We start from the raw sequence: 24,236 nt of genomic DNA, 5'->3' as shown, positions 1-24,236 counted from the left end.
GGAAAAGTTTCTTGTATGTTTCATCCATAATTACGAAGTGATTATAGATTATCTACTGTATGCAGCAACCATAAGTGAGTAATGTAACCTTCGTACCATTTAAAAAGTAGATACGTTTTTATCCACTAAGGTAGTTATGGAATTCTCAAATAAGGGTGTCACATCGTTTGTAAACTTCCAGAAATAAACTATCGTTGAATTTTTACAATATTTGGGTTAATATAATGTTTTGGTGATTTGAAACTCATTTTTATCTGATATTTGTCAGTATTTCTAATATAAAGTGTAGTTGTTTATAATTGTGTCCTGGTATCTTACATCAATTATGTACCATAAGCATTTTCTATTGTCTCATCTTTTCAACTTGGCATCATTATTATTTATGACACATTGTAGTGTTGAGATAAAACACTACACTGTTGTAGATAAAAAGGAAAATGTGGAGGCAGTTCATCAGTTTATGGAAACAAGTATTACAGTGAATGAATTTTGACGACAATGGTACTAATGTGTTCCTTAAACTATAGACCTCATATAGAGTGGTGTCCCCGCAATGTGATTAGGTCCATGAAGTTGAGGAAAGATGGCCAGAATTACTCAATATCAACAATATGGATTTTCAAAAATCCATTGGTACCACTTTCATCAAAATCTGTCATGAATTTTATACAGGTCTTGCAGGCGGGTGACACCATTTATCCACACATTGCTCTGTTTACATTCTAGAGAGCTTTATTTGGTGTGTAAATCAAGTTTTAAACAATAAAGCTTTATATCATTTCATGAAAGTGCCTCATGGATGTGTTATTCTCTGAACCTTCAGCTAGACGTGATTTGTTCGGGTTTTCACAGAAGCATAATGCTAGGCTGTCAGGCTTGGTTTAGGGAATGCTGAACAAACATTTTTTTTCTTAATTATTCTGATAGAGGGCTTCAACAGTATGCAAGAAGTTGAGGAATTACTATACTTGGTCTCATAAATTTGAATGATAGTACCCACAGATGCATACAAAATTAAAACAGCTATCGTGTATGTACGTATTGTAACCCACATATTCTAAGTTTATTATGTCAAAATCTTATTTACCCATGGATGCAAATTTCTCTTTAGTTTATTATAACAAAATTTTATTTACTCGTAGATGCAATTTTCTCACAATTAAGGTACTTTTTTGAGAAGTACAAAAATTTTTGTTTTGGTAAAAGTGATCAGCACTTTTCATCATTTGGTGATAATTTGGACTTTATGCAGCAGCCAACACAGGCTCTATTTTCATGTTTCAGATGTGAAAAGCTGAAGTGACAAACTGCAAGTGAAGCAGTATCACAAAGCAAACAAGATTCTCGTATCAGACATTTCATTATTTTTCTTCAAAACATTTTTAAAGAATTATCCTTGTATTTAGATATTAATTTTAAAGGTCATTTTAAACAAATTAACCATACAGATATGAAAGCTATTTTATATTTTTTTATTTTATTTTGCTTTGTCGCTGTCTCCCGCGTTTGTGAGGTAGCGCAAGGAAACAGACGAAAGAAATGGCCCAACCCACCCCCATACACATGTATATACATACACGTCCACACATGCAAATATACATACCTATACATCTCAATGTACACATATATATACACACACAGACACATACATATATACCCATTTCACACTGTCTGCCTTTATTCATTCCCATCGCCACCTCGCCACACATGGAATACCATCCCCCTCCCCCCTCATGTGTGCGAGGTAGCGCTAGGAAAAGACAACAAAGGCCCCATTCGTTCACACTCAGTCTCTAGCTGTCATGCAATAATGCCGGAAACCACAGCTCCCTTTCCACATCCAGGCCCCACACAACTTTCCATGGTTTACCCCAGACGCTTCACATGCCCTGATTCAATCCACTGACAGCACGTCAACCCGGGTATACCACATCGATCCAATTCACTCTATTTCTTGCCCGCCTTTCACCCTCCTGCATGTTCAGGCCCCGATCACTCAAAATCTTTTTCACTCTATCTTTCCACCTCCAATTTGGTCTCCCACATCTCCTCGTTCCCTCCACCTCCGTCACATATATCCTCTTGGTCAATCTTTCCTCACTCATTCTCTCCATGTGCCCAAACCATTTCAAAACACTCTCTTCTGCTCTCTCAACCACGCTCTTTTTATTTACACACATCTCTCTTACCCTTACATTACTTACTCGATCAAACCACCTCACACCACACATTGTCCTCAAACATCTCATTTCCAGCACATCCATCCTCCTGCGCACAACTCTATCCATAGCCCACGCCTCGCAACCATACAACATTGTTGGAACCACTATTCCTTCAAACATACCCATTTTTGCTTTCCGAGATAATGTTCTCGACTTCCACACATTCTTCAAGGCTCCCAGGATTTTCGCCCCCTCCCCCACCCTATGATTCACTTCCACTTCCATGGTTCCATCTGCTGCCAGATCCACTCCCAGATATCTAAAACACTTTACTTCCTCCAGTTTTTCTCCATTCAAACTTACCTCCCAATTGTCTTAACCCTCAACCCTACTGTACCTAATAACCTTGCTCTTATTCACATTTACTCTTAACTTTCTTCTTTCACACACTTTACCAAACTCAGTCACCAGCTTCTGCAGTTTCTCACATGAATCTGCCACCAGCGCTGTATTATCAGCGAACAACAACTGACTCACTTCCCAAGCTCTCTCATCCACAACAGACTTCATACTTGCCCCTCTTTCCAAAACTCTTGCACTCACCTCCCTAACAACCCCATCCATAAACAAATTAAACAACCATGGAGACATCACACACCCCTGCCGCAAACCTACATTCACTGAGAACCAATCACTTTCCTCTCTTCCTACGCGTACACATGCCTTACATCCTCGATAAAAACTTTTCACTGCTTCTAACAACTTGCCTCCCACACCATATATTCTTAATACGTTCCACAGAGCATCTCTATCAACTCTATCATATGCCTTCTCCAGATCCATAAATGCTACATACAAATCTATTTGTTTTTCTAAGTATTTCTCACATACATTCTTCAAAGCAAACACCTGATCCACACATCCTCTACCACTTCTGAAACCACACTGCTCTTTCCCAATCTGATGCTCTGTACATGCCTTCACCCTCTCAATCAATACCCTCCCATATAATTTACCAGGAATACTCAACAAACTTTTTTTTTTTTTTGTCGCTGTCTCCCGCATTTGCGAGGTAGCGCAAGGAAAACAGACGAAAGAAATGGCCCAACCCACCCCCATACACATGTATATACATACGTCCACACGCGCAAATATACATACCTACACAGCTTTCCATGGTTTACCCCAGACGCTTCACATGCCTTGATTCAATCCACTGACAGCACGTCAACCCCTGTATTCCACATCGATCCAATTCACTCTATTCCTTGCCCTCCTTTCACCCTCCTGCATGTTCAGGCCCCGATCACACAAAATCTTTTTCACTCCATCTTTCCACCTCCAATTTGGTCTCCCACTTCTCCTCGTTCCCTCCACCTCCGACACATATATCCTCTTGGTCAATCTTTCCTCACTCATTCTCTCCATGTGCCCAAACCATTTCAAAACACCCTCTTCTGCTCTCTCAACCACGCTCTTTTTATTTCCACACATCTCTCTTACCCTTACGTTACTTCCTCGATCAAACCACCTCACACCACACATTGTCCTCAAACATCTCATTTCCCGCACATCCATCCTCCTGCACACAACTCTATCCATAGCCCACGCCTCGCAACCATACAACATTGTTGGAACCACTATTCCTTCAAACATACCCATTTTTGCTTTCCGAGATAAATCTCGACTTCCACACATTCTTCAAGGATCCCAGGATTTTCACCCCCTCCCCCACCCTATGATCCACTTCCGCTTCCATGGTTCCATCCGCTGCCAGATCCACTCCCAGATATCTAAAACACTTTACTTCCTCCAGTTTTTCTCCATTCAAACTTACCTCCCAATTGACTTGACCCTCAACCCTACTGTACCTAATAACCTTGCTCTTATTCACATTTACTCTTAACTTTCTTCTTTCACACACTTTACCAAACTCAGTCACCAGCTTCTGCAGTTTCTCACATGAATCAGCCACCAGCGCTGTATCATCAGCTAACAACAACTGACTCGCTTCCCAAGCTCTCTCATCCCCAACAGACTTCATACTTGCCCCTCTTTCCAAAACTCTTGCATTCACCTCCCTAACAACCCCATCCATAAACCAATTAAACAACCATGGAGACATCACACACCCCTGCCGCAAACCTACATTCACTGAGAACCAATCACTCTCCTCTCTTCCTACACGTACACATGCCTTACATCCTCGATAAAAACTTTTCACTGCTTCTAACAACTTGCCTCCCACACCATATATTCTTAATACGTTCCACAGAGCATCTCTATCAACTCTATCATATGCCTTCTCCAGATCCATAAATGCTACATACAAATCCATTTGCTTTTCTAAGTATTTCTCACATACATTCTTCAAAGCAAACACCTGATCCACACATCCTCAACCACTTCTGAAACCACACTGCTCTTCCCCAATCTGATGCTCTGTACATGCCTTCACCCTCTCAATCAATACCCTCCCATATGATTTACCAGGAATACTCAACAAACTTATACCTCTGTAATTTGAGCACTCACTCTTATCCCCTTTGCCTTTGTACAATGGCACTATGCACGCATTCCGCCAATCCTCAGGCACCTCACCATGAGTCATACATACATTAAATAACCTTACCAACCAGTCAATAATACAGTCACCCCCTTTTTTAATAAATTCCACTGCAATACCATCCAAACCTGCTGCCTTGCCGGCTTTCATCTTCCGCAAAGCTTTTACTACCTCTTCTCTGTTTACCAAATCATTTTCCCTAACCCTCTCACTTTGCACACCACCTCGACCAAAACACCCTATATCTGCCACTCTATCATCTAATACATTCAACAAACCTTCAAAGTACTCACTCCATCTCCTTCTCACATCACCACTACTTGTTATCACTCCCCATTTGCGCCCTTCACTGAAGTTCCCATTTGCTTCCTTGTCTTACGCTCTTTATTTACCTCCTTCCAGAACATCTTTTTATTCTCCCTAAAATTTAATGATACTCTCTCACCCCAACTCTCATTTGCCCTCTTTTTCACTTCTTGCACCTTTCTCTTGACCTCCTGTCTCTTTCTTTTATACACCTCCTACTCAATTGCATTTTTTCCCTGCAAAAATCGTCCAAATGCCTCTCTCTTCTCTTTCACTAATAATCTTACTTTTTCATCCCACCACTCACTACCCTTTCTAATCAACCCACCTCCCACTCTTCTCATGCCACAAGCATCTTTTGCGCAATCCATCACTGATTCCCTAAGTACATCCCATTCCTCCCCCACTCCCCTTACTTCCATTGTTCTCACTTTTTTCCTTTCTGTACTCAGTCTCTCCTGGTACTTCCTCACACAAGTCTCCTTCCCAAGCTCACTTACTCTCACCACCCTCCCAAACTTATACTTCTGTAATTTGAGCACTCACTCTTATCCCCTTTGCCTTTGTACAATGGCACTATGCACGCATTCCGCCAATCCTCCAGAACCTCACCATGAGTCATACATACATTAGATAACCTTACCAACCAGTCAACAATACAGTCACCCCCTTTTTTAATAGATTTCACTGCAATACCATCCAAACCTGCTGCCTTGCCGGCTTTCATCTTCCACAAAGCTTTTACTACCTCTTCTCTGTTTACCAAATCATTTTCCCTAACCCTCTCACTTTGCACACCACCTCAACCAAAACACTCTATATCTGCCACTCTATCATCAAACACATTCAACAAACCTTCAAAATACTCACTCCATCTCCTTCTCACATCACCACTACTTGTTATCACCTCCCCATTAGCGCCCTTCACTGAAGTTCCCATTTGCTCCCTTGTCTTATGCACTTTATTTACCTCCTTCCAAAACATCTTTTTATTCTCCCTAGAATTTAATGATACTCTCTCACCCCAACTCTCATTTGCCCTCTTTTTCACCTCTTGCACCTTTCTCTTGACCTCCTGTCTCTTTCTTTTATACATCTCCCACTCAATTGCATTTTTTCCCTGCAAAAATCGTCCAAATGCCTCTCTCTTCTCTTTCACTAATAATCTTACTTCTTCATCCCACCACTCACTACCCTTTCTAATCAACCCACCTCCCACGCTTCTCATGCCGCAAGCATCTTTTGCGCACTCCATCACTGATTCCCTAAATACATTCCATTCCTCCCCCACTCCCCTTACTTCCATTGTTCTCACCTTTTTCCATTCTGTACTCAGTCTCTCCTGGTACTTCCTCACACAAGTCTCCTTCCCAAGCTCACTTACTCTCACCACCCTCTTCACCCCAACATTCACTCTTCTTTTCTGAAAACCCATACAAATCTTCACCTATATATGTACGTATATGTACTTGTATATATGTAGATAATGAAATGTATAGGTATGTATATGTGCGTGTGTGGGTGTTTATGTATATACATGTGTATGTGGATGGGTTGGGCCATTCTTTCATCTGTTTCCTTGCGCTACCTTGCTAACACAGGAGACAGCGACCAAGTGTAATGATAATATGATAAAATTCCTTAAAATACAATAAATTCATTTTGATGCCAAGGTTGATACATAGATTAGGTGTTCCCAAATTAGTGCGTATATCAGACCCAAGTGTCATTCTGAATTAATTTGATTAATCTGCATTCATATTTCAGAGTTGAACAGCAGTTGTATTTCCGAGTTTTTGAATTATAGATATATTACTGATCTTTCAGATATGGTTTTCCAGCTTTTGAATGTTTTATTTATGTAAACTATGTAAATGATTACTTAATAAAACATTTGAAAATTATTTATAGTAATTACCCAAAATTCTTTCTTGTCCATGCTTGTGACTGGTGTAATTTAGACTAGGGAACAGAGTGGTATTTACGTAAGATGAAATGCTGGGATTGGATACCATTACAGAGGAAATACCACAAAAAAGCAGAAATGACTGTGATTCATTACTGCCTTCAAATCTGAAATAGAGCACAGGAAAATGAATGATAGCATTTACAGGCCACACATGTTGAACCCACATAGGTTTGAATCCAGGGTGTGATAGTCAGTCTGCAGTCAACACAAGCTGTTCATGTTCCATTGTGCATTAGTCAGTAAAATGGAACTAGCCTTAGGCTAGGGGACATGTACATATAGTGTAACCAAGGTGGCTCTGATTAGGGCTCTCAGTTGCCTGTGCTGTCTCAGTTGAAAAAGCTAAAGAGAACATTGGGAAAAGTTTAACCGAATGGTACTCTGTTAGATTGGATCAGGAGAATTATATCATGATTATATATATCAGGAAAGGTTGGTGACAGCTGTGTAGTGAGCATAGATTTTTCCACGATGAGGAAAAAGTTACTAGGGAGGATGGAACCATCACCACAACAGTAGTTTTTTTTAGTGTGAGGAATATTGTTAATCACAACAGTACGTTTTTTGGTATGAGTAAGATGACCTTCAAACATACTAGGTTTTATTAGATATATATAATCCAGATTGGCATGTTATTTCTTGCATCATCAAGATTTTTCCTGATGATTAAGTCATTATAAGCTAGTGAGAACCTAATAGTTTACGTAATCAGAATTGGATTACAACACATTGGACTTAAAAAGCCAGTGTGCTTTTATATGAAACTGACGATTGTATGTGACAAATTTATGAGAATTGCTTTTGCCTTTTAGTATTTTTTTATTTTTTTTTATTTATTTTTTTTGCCGGTCTGCCGCTTTTGCGAGGTAGTGCAAGGAAACAGACGAAAGAAATGGCCCAACCCACCCGCATACACAATGTATATACATACACGTCCACACACGCAAATATACATACCCATACATCTCAATGTACACATATATATACACACACAGACACATACATACATACCCGTGTACACAATTCACACTGTCTGCCTTTATTTATTCCCATCGCCACCTCACCACACATGGAATACCATCCCCCTCCCCCCTCATGTGTGCGAGGTAGCACTAGGAAAAGACAACAAAGGCCCCATTTGTTCACACTCAGTCTCTAGCTGTCATGCAATAATGCCCAAACCCACAGCTCCCTTTCCACATCCAGGCCCCACACAACTTTCCATGGTTTACCCCAGACGCTTCACATGCCCTGATTCAATCCACAGACAGCACATCAACCCCGGTATACCACATCGATCCAATTCACTCTATTCCTTGCCCGCCTTTCACCTTCCTGCATGTTCAGGCCCCAGTCACACAAAATCTTTTTCACTCCATCTTTCCACCTCCAATTTGGTCTCTCACTTCTCTTCGTTCCCTCCACCTCCGACACATATATCCTCTTGGTCAATCTTTCCTCACTCATTCTCTCCATGTGCCCAAACCATTTCAAAACACCCTCTTCTGCTCTCTCAACCACGCTCTTTTTATTTCCACACATCTCTCTTACCCTTACATTACTTACTCGATCAAACCACCTCACACCACACATTGTCCTCAAACATCTCATTTCCAGCACATCCACCCTCCTGCGCACAACTCTATCCACAGCCCACGCCTCGCAACCATACGACATTGTTGGAACCACTATTCCTTCAAACATACCCATTTTTGCTTTCCGAGATAATGTTCTCAACTTCCACACATTCTTCAAGGATCCCAGGATTTTCGCCCCCTCCCCCACCCTATGATTCACTTCCGCTTCCATGGTTCCATCCGCTGCCAGATCCACTCCCAGATATCTAAAACACTTTACTTCCTCCAGTTTTTCTCCATTCAAACTTACCTCCCAATTGACTTGACCCTCAACCCTACTGTGCCTAATAACCTTGCTCTTATTCACATTTACTCTTAACTTTCTTCTTTCACACACTTTACCAAACTCAGTCACCAGCTTCTGCAGTTTCTCACATGAATCAGCCACCAGCGCTGTGTCATCAGCGAACAACAACTGACTCACTTCCCAAGCTCTCTCATCCACAACAGACTTCATACTTGCCCCTCTTTCCAAAACTCTTGCATTCACCTCCCTAACAACCCCATCCATAAACCAATTAAACAACCATGGAGACATCACACACCCCTGCCGCAAACCTACATTCACTGAGAACCAATCACTTTCCTCTCTTCCTACACGTACACATGCCTTACATCCTCGATAAAAACTTTTCACTGCTTCTAACAACTTGCCTCCCACACCATATATTCTTAATACGTTCCACAGAGCATCTCTATCAACTCTATCATATGCCTTCTCCAGATCCATAAATGCTACATACAAATCCATTTGCTTTTCTAAGTATTTCTCACATACATTCTTCAAAGCAAACACCTGATCCACACATCCTCTACCACTTCTGAAACCACACTGCTCTTCCCCAATCTGATGCTCTGTACATGCCTTCACCCTCTCAATCAAGTTCCCATTTGCTCCCTTGTCTTACGCACTTTATTTACCTCCTTCCAAAACATCTTTTTATTCTCCCTAAAATTTAATGATACTCTCTCACCCCAACTCTCATTTGCCCTCTTTTTCAACTCTTGCACCTTTCTCTTGACCTCCTGTCTCTTTCTTTTATACATCTCCCACTCAATTGCATTTTTTCCCTGCAAAAATCGTCCAAATGCCTCTCTCTTCTCTTTCACTAATAATCATACTTCTTCATCCCACCACTCACTACCCTTTCTAATCAACCCACCTCCCACGCTTCTCATGCCACAAGCATCTTTTGTGCAATCCATCACTGATTCCCTAAATACATCCCATTCCTCCCCCACTCCCCTTACTTCCATTGTTCTCACCTTTTTCCATTCTGTACTCAGTCTCTCCTGGTACTTCCTCACACAAGTCTCCTTCCCAAGCTCACTTACTCTCACCACCCTCTTCACCCCAACATTCACTCTTCTTTTCTGAAAACCCATACAAATCTTCACCTTAGCCTCCACAAGATAATGATTAGACATCCCTCCAGTTGCACCTCTTAGCACATTAACATCCAAAAGTCTCTCTTTCGCGCGCCTGCCAATTAAAACGTAATCCAATAATGCTCTCTGGCCATCTCTCCTACGTACATACGTATACTTATGTATATCTCGCTTTTTAAACCAGGTATTCCCAATCACCAGTCCTTTTTCAGCACATAAATCTACAAGCTCTTCACCATTTCCATTTACAGCACTGAACACCCCATGTATACCAATTATTCCCTCAACTGCCACATTACTCACCTTTGCATTCAAATCACCCATCACTATAACCCGGTCTCGTGCATCAAAACCACTAACACACTCATTCAGCTGCTCCCAAAACACTTGCTCTCATGATCTTTCTTCTCATGCCCTGGTGCATATGCACCAATAATCACCCATCTCTCTCCATCAACTTTCAGTTTTACCCATATCAATCTAGAATTTACTTTCTTACACTCTATCACATACTCCCACAACTCCTGATTCAGGGGTACTGCTACTCCTTCCCTTGCTCTTGTCCTCTCACTAACCCCGACTTTACTCCCAAGACATTCCCAAACCACTCTTCCCCTTTACCCTTGAGCTTCGTTTCACTCAGAGCCAAAACATCCAGGTTCCTCTCCTCAAACATACTACCTATCTCTCCTTTTTTCACATCTTGGTTACATCCACACACATTTAGACACCCCAATCTGAGTCTACGAGGAGGATGAGCACTCCCCGCGTGACTCCTTCTGTTTCCCATTTTTTAGAAAGTTAAAATTACAAGGAGGGGAGGATTTCTGGCCCCCCGCTCCCGTCCCCTCTAGTCGCCTTTTAGTAACTGATTTATTACATTTTTAGACATTTAGTCCATAAGAAATACAAGGAATTTTGTTTTATTGACTCTGGTAGACATTTGATTTAAGCAATACATGCATATAGATAAAAGGAGAGGCAGAGTGTGAAAGAGACATAAATGTTATATTGTATATAGATAGAATTAGTTTGTTTTTGATACGGAAAAGACAGAACAGTAGCATTTTGTTCAGATGAACACCAATAACTGCAGGGGAAATAACGAGAAAGGAAAAATATGAGACCATCCAGAGGGAAATTAAATGAAAATGTTTACTTTGTGAAATATCTTCATTCTTCTCTGATATTTGAATATCGATAACTTGTGTCCATTGAATACACATGGAAGCCGATTTGAACGTATTTTCTGAAGCAGGTAAGAGAGGAGATGATAAGGAAGGAATTAATATGGAACACCTCTCCGTTAACAGTATAATTTGTTACTGTAGTTCGCTCACATGGCTTCATAAGCAACGTAACTCTACATCTTAGATTACATCAAGATGACCTAAACCTAACAGGGCTTCCCCAGCGAGAATGTTCATGAACTCGCAAATGTCTCTAGATGAATGGAATGTCGCGTCTCGTACTTTAGACTGGACAATGTCATATTCCAATTGTTGAAGTGGCTGTTTAATTTTCAATTAATGTTAAGATTGCGTTATAATACGTTTATTCGGGTAAAATGATTGCTTTCATATGGGAATGAATGCAGAACTTCGGCTCGGCCGCCAAACAACCACATCAATGTTATTCATTTATATATTTTCTTGGACACATTTTACTTTTCCTGATCCGAGCAAGATGTCGCTGCTGTCGTGGTCCTTAACATCACATTTTAAATCATGTAAAATTACCAAATAGACACTTATATCGTGAATCATTACTTTTAACATACGTATCTCGATGATTATAGTCTTTTTGACGTTTTAAAGTAAAAATTTACCTTCACAGTTGTTCAAACCAAAATTTGAGTATCTTTATCTATATCTGTAGCAAATATTCGGTTAAAGTTGAAACAACCGAACCGCTCTTAATGGCTTGTTAAAACGACTCGGGTTGCTTCACCCCGCTCAACTCGTCTTTGAACCGTGAATGAACTCAAGAAATATCTCGGGTTTATTTTTTATCATTATCTGATGGATGAGCTTATTACATTTACATATATATTCTCTGTCTTAATATTCGAGGAGATTTTATTGAGTTTGTTCTGGAAATAATGAGAAAGACATGGGGAAAAAATCAATATTCGTTTGAAGGTTTGTGTTCGAAGCAGCTTCGAATCTTCAACATACCGAGGTTTCGAGAACGAGTCCTTACCAGTTGCAACCTCTTTGTTCATCGGCTCCGTGAGGGTAAGTTCTTCAATCCTCTTGGGTTTTATGATGTGCATTATTTCCCTACTTGATATAGGGAGGAATTGAAATTTGACGCCATTAATCGACGGTTTCGTATATATATATATATATATATATATATATATATATATATATATATATAATATATATATATATATATATTAAACTTTGGCAGATTTGAAAACCTATTAATGGCGAATTGTGACTTTATTTCGTCTTGGTACATAGTGGCGGATTGGAAGTCTATTTCACTATATCAATGGCAGATTTGTGATTGGTCTGGGGTCTTTAACATTATTTTGACATTAGTTGAATGTGTAGGTTAGGTTTGATTGACCAACAGCTTGAATGTTTCATTTATTCCATAATTGTGTAGTTTTTACAGAATTACTTGCTGCAAGTTATGATTCGTAGAATGTTTTACAGCGATTAAATAAAGCATTAAGGGATATGTTTGCCAGGGAAAATGGAGGGTAATTGGATGATACACATTTGGTATAAATTTATCCAAACGTCTTCTGACCTTGCTCAGCAGATAGTTTAGTATTTTTATAATTTACATTTATCTGCCCCTTAGGATCGTTTTAAACCTCGTAAATCTTTTGTCATTAACATTGATTATTTTACATAATTATTTACCAATCGAGGAAATCAGATCCAACATGGCGTCGGTTAATATAAACAACAACAGTAGTTCTGTACTTGGAATTGGTTGATAGGTTGACTTTATTCAGGTGCCCATTGAAACCTATGTTGATGGATTGAGGTATATACAGCATCGAGTAAATTGGGTAATTTACCACTTAAGTTCTTCATGACTTCTAGCTTTGAATATTAAGCTACTTTCTCCTGTGGTAATGTTTTAAGAATTTAATATCAGTGGAGCATGACCCGAATCATGACTTTATTCAATGGTTTTAAATAAGGCAGTTGTCGAGGATTATTTAGAAGTATGGGGATAATCCTTTTAGAATATCACTGGAGACTTGAAATCTATACCTGTACTTCCATAGCGGAAATAATTGTGTAGTTTGCCGTTAAACCATCAGTTATGTATTGACTATGATTGTCATGTGACAAGTCACATTAGGCCAAACTAAATAGTCTGTCGACAAAAGAATGTCATTCTCAGTGATGAACTTGTTACCCCAAAGGAGCCCCATTATTTCCGTGCTACTGGAAATAGTGCAGCTATGAAACTGCAGGATTTACTTAAGAGAAAGGGGTTTTGGTTAATGGTAATGGGGCATCGAGGAATGTATGGGATAAGATTTCACTATCTGGGAGGGTAAGAATGGTTATGTCGCAATGGTAATGGAGCATCGAGGAATGTATGGCATAAGATTTCACTTCTGGGAGGGTAAAAATTGTTACGTTACAGTAATTCCAATGATGTATGGATCAAGCGTTTCATTTATCACCCATATTTCTGTTAAAGGAAAGATGCAGTTAATTTATTGTACAGTTAAGTAGGTTGCTTGTGGATTGGCATAAAGATCTGCGGAAGATGTAATTTCTAGTATGTGCACAAGAGAGAACATGTTAAAACAATCTGCTTATCCTATGTACAGTTTAGGAAGTGTGCCCAATTTTTTTCTTTTGTACTCATGGGTACGTCAGTATTTTTGGTTTTGTGGTAACTAGTTGATAAATATATTGAGGATCATGAAAGTCATTTGATTTTAAAGGAGAAACTGCTTACGCTGGGAATGTTGAGAATATCTTCATTTAACAAATGACTGTTTTTAATACGAGACTATTCACTCATTTTGCAGGAGCAGGACAAATGCAGCCGCAAGGGTCATCCACTTGATCTTCCAAACCATCATCGAGGTCATTAGAAGATATCCTCTCCGAGTGTTCCTGATACATGCTGAGGATGTTTCGTGTCTGGTGATTTTTTGACATGACCCAATTTGACAGAGTGACTGACATGACTGACAGCTTTGTTTTATTGGTTTAGAAATGGTATTGGTTATATGTTACTGTTAACTTTACTAATATTGCATGCATATTTTAGCATATGTTGTAGTGGATGTAGTAATACACTGTATATAGTAACATATCTGATAATTAGTTTGAGGAAGTAGCAAGGGATAAAAATATCGTAGTAGACTACAATTATTGCAACTCTTTGCGTAAGCAGCTGCAGTTCTTTGCATCTTCCACACACACAACCACACCACACACACACACACACCACACACACACACACTTGCATTGTTTTGTTTTTTCCTTTCTTCAACAATGTCTGTTTCTGGATTTTTATTTTTTCCAGGCCTGTTGTATAATGTGATGTCAGCATTCAAGGTCACAAGTCAGTTGTATATAACTGACAGGAATGGCTGCTGTTAAGTAAGTACTAATATACCATACTGTCATTTATTTACCAAATGGTTACCTATACCTTGGAGAGGGATGGTTTTATATCTTTCTGGTCAGCACCAAGTAGGATTTAAAGATCTGATAGGCATAGTTGTATTATGATAATCATGAAAGCATATACTAGTAATGGAAGTTTCTGAATTGACACGTGTATCCTCTGTCAACCTCTCATTTATTAATTTTTACAGTCCCATTGTATGATGTAGTGAGAAGACATCATTCAAGAAAACGGAAGTCCCTGCTGTTGTATATAATTGACAGGAATGGCTGCTCTTAAGTAAGTTATTATACCATACCACCATATATTTACATAATAATTACCTATATCTTGGAGAGGGATGGTTTTATATCTTTCTGGTCAGCACCAAGTAGGATTTAAAGATCTGATAGGCATAGTTGTATTATGATAATCATGAAAGCATATACTAGTAATGAAAGTTTCTGAATTGACATGTGTATCCTTTGTCAACCTCTCATGTATTATTTTTTTACAGTCCTATTGTATGATGTAGTGAGAAGGCATCGTTCAAGAAAACAGAAGACCCTGCTGTTGTATATAATTGACAGGAATGGCTGCTCTCGAGTAAGTTATTATACCATACCACCATATATTTACCAAATAATTACCTATACCTTAGAGAGGGATTGTTCTCATCATTCTAGTCAGCACAATAAAATTTAAAGATAGGCATAGTTGTATTATAATGAAAACATAGAAGTTTGCAGTTTTCATGTTAACTGAGATGACAGTAGGAGTTATGTACTAGAGCATTTGTTGTACATCTGAAATTGGGTAGGATTCACCTGAGGTATCTCTTGTGTATATGACCATTCCTTTAGAATGGTGAATATCTGGGTTATTAGATAAACTTGGGCACTACAAGAAAATTGGTTTTTTATATTTACCATTTTGCGTGTTAGTGAAATAGCACCAGGAACATATGAAGTAAGGTTGCGTTTATTCTCATCCAGTCTTTATCTGTTGCATGAAATATGCCAAAACCACATGTATCATCTGTCAACCTCTCATTTATTTTTTACAGTCCTGTTGTATGATTTAGTGAGAAGGCATCATTCAAGAAAACCGAAGTCCCTGCTGTTGTATATAATTGACAGGAATGGCTTGTTTTAAGTAAGTTATCATACCATACCACCATATATTTACCAAAAAATTACCTATACCTTGGAGAGGGATGGTTTTATATATTTCTGGTCAGCATCAAGTAAGATTTAGAGATCTGATAGGCATAGTTGTATTAGGATAATCATGGAAGCATATACTAGTAATGGAAGTTTCTGAAGTGACACATGTATCCTATGTCAACCTCTCATTCATTATTTTTTACAGTCCTGTTGTATGATGTAGGGAGTGCGCAAAAGATGCTTGTGGCATGAGAAGCGTGAGAGGTGGGTTGATTAGAAAGGGTAGTGAGTGGTGGGATGAAGAGGTAAGATTATTAGTGAAAGAGAAGAGAGAGGCATTTGGACGATTTTTGCAGGGAAAAAATGCAATCGAGTGGGAGATGTATAAAAGAAAGAGACAGGAGGTCAAGAGAAAGGTGCAAGAGGTGAAAAAGAGGGCAGATGAGAGTTGGGGTGAGAGAGTATCATTAAATTTTAGGGAGAATAAAAAGATGTTTTGGAAGGAGGTAAATAAAGTGCGTAAGACAAGGGAGCAAATGGGAACTTCAGTGAAGGGCACTAATGGGGAGGTGATAACAAGTAGTGGTGATGTGAGAAGGAGATGGAGTGAGTATTTTGAAGGTTTGTTGAATGTGTTTGATGATCGAGTGGCAGATATAGGGTGTTTTGGTCGAGGTGGTGTGCAAAGTGAGAGGGTTAGGGAAAATGATTTGGTAAACAGAGAAGAGGTAGTAAAAGCTTTGCGGAAGATGAAAGCCGGCAAGGATGATATTGCAGTGGAATCTATTAAAAAAGGGGGTGACTATTGTTGACTGGTTGGTAAAGTTATTTAATGTATGCATGACTCATGTCATGTCAGTGGATTGAATCAGGGCATGTGAAGCGTCTGGGGTAAACCATGGAAAGCTGTGTAGGTATGTATATTTGCGTGTGTGGACGTATGTATATACATGTGTATGGGGGTGGGTTGGGCCATTTCTTTCGTCTGTTTCCTTGCGCTACCTCGCAAACGCGGGAGACAGCGGCAAAAAAAAAAAAAAAAAAAAAGACCCATGGTGAGGTGCCTGAGGATTGGCGGAATGCATGCATAGTGCCATTGTACAAAGGCAAAGGGGATAAGAGCGAGTGCTCAAATTACAGAGGTATAAGTTTGAGTATTCCTGGTAAATTATATGGGAGGGTATTGATTGAGAGGGTGAAGGCATGTACAGAGCATCAGATTGAGGAAGAGCAGTGTGGTTTCAGAAGTGGTAGAGGATGTGTGGATCAGGTGTTTGCTTTGAAGAATGTATGTGAGAAATACTTAGAGGAGCAAATGGATTTGTATGTAGTATTTATGGATCTGGAGAAGGCATATGATAGAGTTGATAGAGATGCTCTGTGGAAGGTATTAAGAATATATGGTGTGGGAGGCAAGTTGTTAGAAGCAGTGAAGAGATACTCTGTGGAAGGTATTAAGAATATATGGTGTGGGAGGCAAGTTGTTAGAAGCAGTGAAAAGTTTTTATCGAGGATGTAAAGCATGTGTATGTGTAGGAAGAGAGGAAAGTGATTGGTTCTGAGTGAATGTGGGTTTGCGGCAGGGGTGTGTGATGTCTCCATGGTTGTTTAATTTGTTTATGGATGGGGTTGTTAGGGAGGTGAATGCAAGAGTTTTGGAAAGAGGGGCAAGTATGAAGTCGTGGATGAGAGAGCTTGGGAAGTGAGTCAGTTGTTGTTCGCTGATGATACAGCACTGGTGGCTGATTCATGTAAGAAACTGCAGAAGCTGGTGACTGAGTTTGGTAAAGCGTGTGAAAGAAGAAAGTTAAGATTAAATGTGAATAAGAGCAAGGTTGTTAGGTACAGTAGGGTTGAGGGTCAAGTCAATTGGGAGGTAAGTTTGAATGGAGAAAAACTGGAGGAAGTAAAGTGTTTTAGATATCTGGGAGTGGATCTGGCAGCAGATGGAACCATGGAAGCGGAAGTGAATCATAGGGTGGGGGAGGGGGCGAAAATCCTGGGAGCCTTGAAGAATGTGTGGAAGTCGAGAACATTATCTCGGAAAGCAAAAATGGGTATGTTTGAAGGAATAGTGGTTCCAACAATGTTGTTTGGTTGCGAGGCGTGGGCTGTGGATAGAGTTGTGTGCAGGAGGGTGGATGTGCTGGAAATGAGATGTTTGAGGGCAATATGTGGTGTGAGGTGGTTTGATCGAGTAAGTAATGTAAGGGTAAGAGAGATGTGTGGAAATAAAAAGAGCATGGTTGAGAGAGCAGAAGAGGGTGTTTTGAAATGGTTTGGTCACATGGAGAGAATGAGCGAGGGAAGATTGACCAAGAGGATATATGTGTCAGAGGTGGAGGGAATGAGGAGAAGTGGGAGACCAAATTTTAGGTGGAAAGATGGAGTGAAAAAGATTTTGAGTGATCGGGGCCTGAACATGCAGGAGGGCGAAAGGCGGGCAAGGAATAGAGTGAATTGGATCGATGTGGTATACCGAGGTTGACGTGCTGTCTGTGGGTTGAATCAGGGCATGTGAAGCGTCTGGGGTAAACCATGGAAAGTTGTGTGGGGCCTGGATGTGGAAAGGGAGCTGTGGTTTTGGGCATTATTGCATGACAGCTAGAGACTGAGTGTGAACGAATGAGGCCTTTGTTGTCTTTTCCTAGTGCTACCTCGCACACATGAGGGGGGAGGGGGATGGTATTCCATGTGTGGCGAGGTGGCGATGGGAATGAATAAAGGCAGACAGTGTGAATTGTGTGCATGGGTATTTATGTATGTCTGTGTGTGTATATATATGTGTACATTGAGATGTATAGGTATGTATATTTGCGTGTGTGGACGTGTATGTATATACATGTGTATGGGGGTGGGTTGGGCCATTTTCTTTCGTCTGTTTCATTGCGCTACCTCGCAAACGCGGGAGACAGCGACAAAGCAAAATAAATAAAATAAAAACCTTGGAGAGGAATGGTTTTATGTCTTTCTGGTCAGCATCAAGTAAGATTTAAAGATCTGTTAGGCATAGTTGTATTATGATAATCATGAAAGCATATACTAGTAATGGAAGTTTCTGAATTGACACGTGTATCCTATGTCAACCTCTCATTTATTATTTTCAGTCCTGTTGTATGATGTAGTGAGAAGGCATCATTCAAGAAAATAGAAGTCCCTGCTGTTGTATATAATTGATAGGAATGGCTGCTCTCAAGTAAGTTATTATACCATACCTCCATATATTTACCTAATAATTACTTATACCTTGGAGAGGTATTTTATCCCTGGGGATAGGGGAGAAAGAATACTTACCACGCATTCCTCATGTGTCATAGAAGGCGACTAAAGGGGAAGGGAGCTGGGGGCCAGAAACCCTCCCCTCCTTGTATTTTAACTTTCTAAAAAGGGAAACAGAAGAAGGAGTCATGCGAGGAGTGCTCATCCTCCTCGAAGGCTCAGATTGGGGTGTCTAAATATGTGTGGATGTAACCAAGATGAGAAAAAAGGAGAGATAGGTAGTATGTTTGAGGAAAGGAACCTGGATGTTTTGGCTCTGAGTGAAACGAAGCTCAAGGGTAAAGGGGAAGAGTGGTTTGGGAATGTCTTAGGAGTAAAGTCAGGGGTTAGTGAGAGGACAAGAGCAAGGGAAGGAGTAGCACTACTCCTGAATCTGGAGTTGTGGGAGTATGTGATAGTGTTAGAAAGTAAATTCTAGATTGATATGGGTAAAACTGAAAGTTGATGGAGAGAGATGGGTGATTATTGGTGCATATGCACCTGAGCATGAGAAGAAAGATCATGAGAGGCAAGTGTTCTTGGAGCAGCTGAATGAGTGTGTTAGTGGTTTTGATGCACAAGACCGGGTTATAGTGATGGGTGATTTGAATGCAAAGGTGAGTAATGTGGCAGTTGAGGGAATAATTGGTATACATGGAGTGTTCAGTGTTGTAAATGGAAATGGTGAAGAGCTTGTAGATTTATGTGCTGAAAAAGGACTGGTGATTGGGAATACCTGGTTTAAAAAGCGAGATATACATAAATATACGTATGTAAGTAGGAGAGATGGCCAGAGAGCGTTATTGGATTACGTGTTAATTGATAGATGCACGAAAGAGAGACTTTTTGATATTAATGTGCTGAGAGGTGCAACTGGAGGGATGTCTGATCATTATCTTGTGGAGGCGAAGGGTTAAGATTTGTGGGGGTTTTCAGAAAAGAAGAGAGAATGTTGGGGTGAAGAGAGTGGTGAGAGTGAGCGAGCTTGGGAAGGAGACTTGTGTGAGGAAGTACCAGAAGAGACTGAGTACAGAATGGAAAAAGGTGAGAACAAAGGAGGTAAGGGGAGTGGGGGAGGAATGGGATGTATTTAGGGAAGCAGTGATGGCTTGTGCAAAAGATGCTTGTGGCATGAGAAGCATGGGAGGTGGGTTGATTAGAAAAGGTAGTGAGTGGTGGGATGAAGAAGTAGATTATTAGTGAAGGAGAAGAGAGAGGCATTTGGACGATTTTTGCTGGGAAAAAATGCAAATGAGTGGGAGAGGTATAAAAGAAAGAGGCAGGAGGTCAAGAGAAGGGTATAAGAGGTGAAAAAGAGGGCAAATGAGAGTTGGGGTGAGAGAGTATCATTAAATTTTAGGGAGAATAAAAAGATGTTTTGGAAGGAGGTAAATAAAGTGCGTAAGACAAGGGAGCAAATGGGAACTTCAGTGAAGGGGGCTAATGGGGAGGTGATAACAAGTAGTGGTGATGTGAGAAGGAGATGGAGTGAGTATTTTGAAGGTTTGTTGAACGTGTTTGATGATAGAGTGGCAGATGTGGGGTGTTTTGGTCGAGGTGGTGTGGAAAGTGATAGGGTTAGGGAAAATGATTTGGTAAATAGAGAAGAGGTAGTAAAAGCTTTACGGAAGATGAAAGCCGGCAAGGCAGCAGGTTTGGATGGTATTGCAGTGGAATTTATTAAAAAAGGGGGTGACTGTATTGTTGACTGGTTGGTAAGGTTATTTAATGTATGTATGATTCATGTTGAGGTGCCTGAGGATTGGCGGAATGCTTGCATAGTGCCATTGTACAAAGGCAAAGGTGATAAGAGTGAGTGCTCAAATTACAGAGGTATAAGTTTGTTGAGTATTCCTGGTAAATTATATGGGAGGGTATTGATTGAGAGGGTGAAGGCATTTACAGAGCATAAGATTGGGGAAGAGCAGTGTGGTTTCAGAAGTGGTAGAGGATGTGTGGATCAGGTGTTTGCTTTGAAGAATGTATGTGAGAAATACTTAGAAAAGCAAATGGATTTGTATGTAGCATTTATGGATCTGGATAAGGCATATGATAGAGTTGATAGAGATGCTCTGTGGAAGGTTTTAAGAATATATGGTGTGGGAGGCAAGTTGTTAGAAGCAGTGAAAAGTTTTTATCGAGGATGTAAAGCATGTGTACGTGTAGGAAGAGAGGAGAGTGATTGGTTCTTAGTGAATGTAGGTTTGCGGCAGGGGTGTGTGATGTCTCCATGGTTGTTTAATTTGTTTATGGATGGGGTTGTTAGGGAGGTGAATGCAAGAGTTTTGGAAAGAGGGGCAAGTATGCAGTCTGTTGTGGATGAGAGAGCTTGGGAAGTGAGTCAGTTGTTGTTCGCTGATGATACAGCACTGGTAGCTGATTCATGTGAGAAACTGCAGAAGCTGGTGACTGAGTTTGGTAAAGTGTGTGAAAGAAGAAAGTTAAGAGTAGATGTGAGTAAGAGCAAGGTTATTAGGTACAGTAGGGTTGAGGGTCAAGTCAATTGGGAGGTAAGTTTGAATGGAGAAAAACTGGAGGAAGTGAAGTGTTTTAGATATCTGGGAGTGGATTTGGCAGCGGATGGAACCATGGAAGCAGAAGTGAATCATAGGGTGGGGGAGGGGGTGAAAATCCTGGGAGCCTTGAAGAATGTGTGGAAGTCGAGAACATTATCTCGGAAAGCAAAAATGGGTATGTTTGAAGGAATAGTGGTTCCAACAATGTTGTATGGTTGCGAGGCATGGGCTATGGATAGAGTTGTGTGCAGGAGGGTGGATGTGCTGGAAATGAGATGTTTGAGGACAATATGTAGTGTGAGGTGGTTTGATCAAGTAAGTAATGTAAGGGTAAGAGAGATGTGTGGAAATAAAAAGAGTGTGGTTGAGAGAGCAGAAGAGGGTGTTTTGAAATGGTTTGGTCACATGGAGAGAATGAGTGAGGAAAGATCGATCAAGAGGATATGTGTGTCGGAGGTGGAGGGAACGAGGAGAAGTGGGAGACCAAATTTTAGGTGGAAAGATGGAGTGAAAAAGATTTTGAGTGATCGGGGCCTGAACATGCAGGAGGGTGAAAGGCGTACAAGGAGTAGAGTGAATTGGAATGATGTGTTATACCGGGGTCGACGTGCTGTCAGTGGATTAAACCAGAGCATGTGAAGCGTCTGAGGTAAACCATGGAAAGTTGTGTGGGGCCTGGATGTGGAAAGGGAGCTGTGGTTTCGGTGCATTATTACATGACAGCTAGAGACTGAGTGTGAACGAATGGGGCCTTTGGTGTCTTTTCCTAGCGCTACCTCGCACACATGAGGGGGGAGGAGGTTGTTATTCCATGTGTGGCGAGGTGGCGATGGGAACAAATATAGGCAGACAGTACGAATTATGTACATGTGTATATATGTATATGTCTGTGTGTGTATACATATGTGTACATTGAGATGTATAGGTATGTATATTTGCGTGTGTGGACGTGTATGTATATACATGTGTATGCGGGCGGGTTGGGCCATTCTTTCGTCTGTTTCCTTGCGCTACCTCGCTAACGCGGGAGACAGCGACAAAGCAAAATAAAAATAAAATAAATACCTTGGAGAGGAATGGTTTTATATCTCTGGTCAGCATCAAGTAAGATTTAAAGATCTGATAGGCATAGTTGTATTAGGATAATCATGAAAGCATATACTAGTAATGGAAGTTTCTGAATTAACAAAATTGATTTTATCTACTAGAGCATTTGTTAATTCTGAAAATTGGTAGATTCGTGCGATATCTTGTGTGCATAACCGTTCCTTTTAAGTGGTCAGTATGTGTTATTTGGCAAATTTAGGCACTACAACAAGGAAAAACTTGCTTATTATTTTCTGTTTGCTGTATCTCGTGTTAGTGAGTCAGCATCGCGAACAAACTAAGAGAGGCCGCATTCACTTGCATACATGTATATTCTTTAGCTTTTGCATGAAATGCACCAAAACTGCAGCCCTCTATCCAAAGCCAGGCCCCACAGACCTTTCCAAGGTTTCCTCCAGCTGCTTCACATTCTGTTTCAGTCACTTAACTGCACTTCTACCCCTGTATTACATATTCCAATTCATTGTTTAATGCACGCATTTCATCCTCCTGTATGTTCAGGCCTTGACCACCATAATCTTTCTCATCCCATTTTTCCATCTTGTTTGGTCTTTCCCTTGTCCATGTCCCCTATAATTCCTACACATCCTGTCATTCTCCAAATTAATATTTTCTTTGTTTCCATGGTTCCATTTGTTACCATGTCCACTCCGAGGTATCTGAAATACTTCACTCCTCCAAATTTTCTCCATTCAGATTCACACCTCAACAATCTCTGTCCCTAACCTAGCTAAACCTAATAACCTTACTCTAATCACATTTACTATTTCTCTTTTAATAAACACTTCTGAACTCTTTAAACAACAAGCGCAGTTTCAAATTGCAATCTGCTCCCAGTGCTTTGTCACCACCAAACATATGACTTGCTTCTCAGGTCCTCGCTTGCTACAGACTGCATACATGCCCCTCTCAAAGACCCTTGCATTTACCTCCCTCACTACTTCATCCATAGGTGAATTTAACAGCCATGATAACATTACATAACATTATCGACCCCTGTCATAGACAATCCTTCAACTGGAACAATTCTTTCATCTCTCCCTGCTCTTGCATGAGCCTTACAACCTTCATTAGAACTTTTCACTGCTTACAGCAACTTTCCTCTTGGACTAGTTTGTAAGAACTTAGGCAAGGCATCTTTATTAGCCCCATCATATTCTTCCCTAGATCCATAAATGCCATATACAAATTCTCGTTTCTCCAGTTGTTTCTTTCACACACATCCTTTAAAGCAAACACCAGATTCATTCATTCTCTGCCTCTTATGAAATCATATTGTTCATCCTTCCTCTGCTGCTCTGTACTTGCCTTCACCCTCTCAGTCACCACTCACAAACAAACTGCCAGGTACAATTGACAAACATCTTGTACCAATGAATTTGGAAAACTCAACATTTGTCTCCTTGATCTTGTACAGTGGCATTATACAAGTATTCCACCAACCCTCAATCCATCCATACATTGAAAATCCTAATCAACCAAATTACAGCAGTCAACCCTATATGAAATTCAAATGCAATGCCTTCATCTCCAGATGATATGCCACATTTCATCTTGT

General features: G+C 40.3%; 1 long non-coding RNA gene across 20 annotated transcripts in view; it reads left to right on the top strand.

Moving 5' to 3' along the window:
• Positions 1-24,236, top strand: part of LOC139762694 (uncharacterized) — a 74,312-nt gene continuing 50,076 nt past the window's right edge. For 2 of the 20 annotated variants that reach the window (XR_011715794.1, XR_011715795.1), the window contains exons 1-6: positions 1-74; positions 14,045-14,624; positions 14,843-14,931; positions 15,149-15,237; positions 15,698-15,786; positions 18,905-18,993. This is a non-coding gene — a long non-coding RNA (uncharacterized lncRNA). The other 18 variants (XR_011715790.1, XR_011715791.1, XR_011715780.1 and 15 more) reach the window with 17 other exon arrangements.

This window comes from Panulirus ornatus, chromosome 44 (assembly GCF_036320965.1).
Source record: "Panulirus ornatus isolate Po-2019 chromosome 44, ASM3632096v1, whole genome shotgun sequence".
Taxonomy (NCBI): Eukaryota; Metazoa; Arthropoda; class Malacostraca; order Decapoda; family Palinuridae; genus Panulirus; species Panulirus ornatus.
Note: the sequence above shows the minus strand (reverse complement) of the source record. Positions and strands in the feature narration are given on the sequence as shown.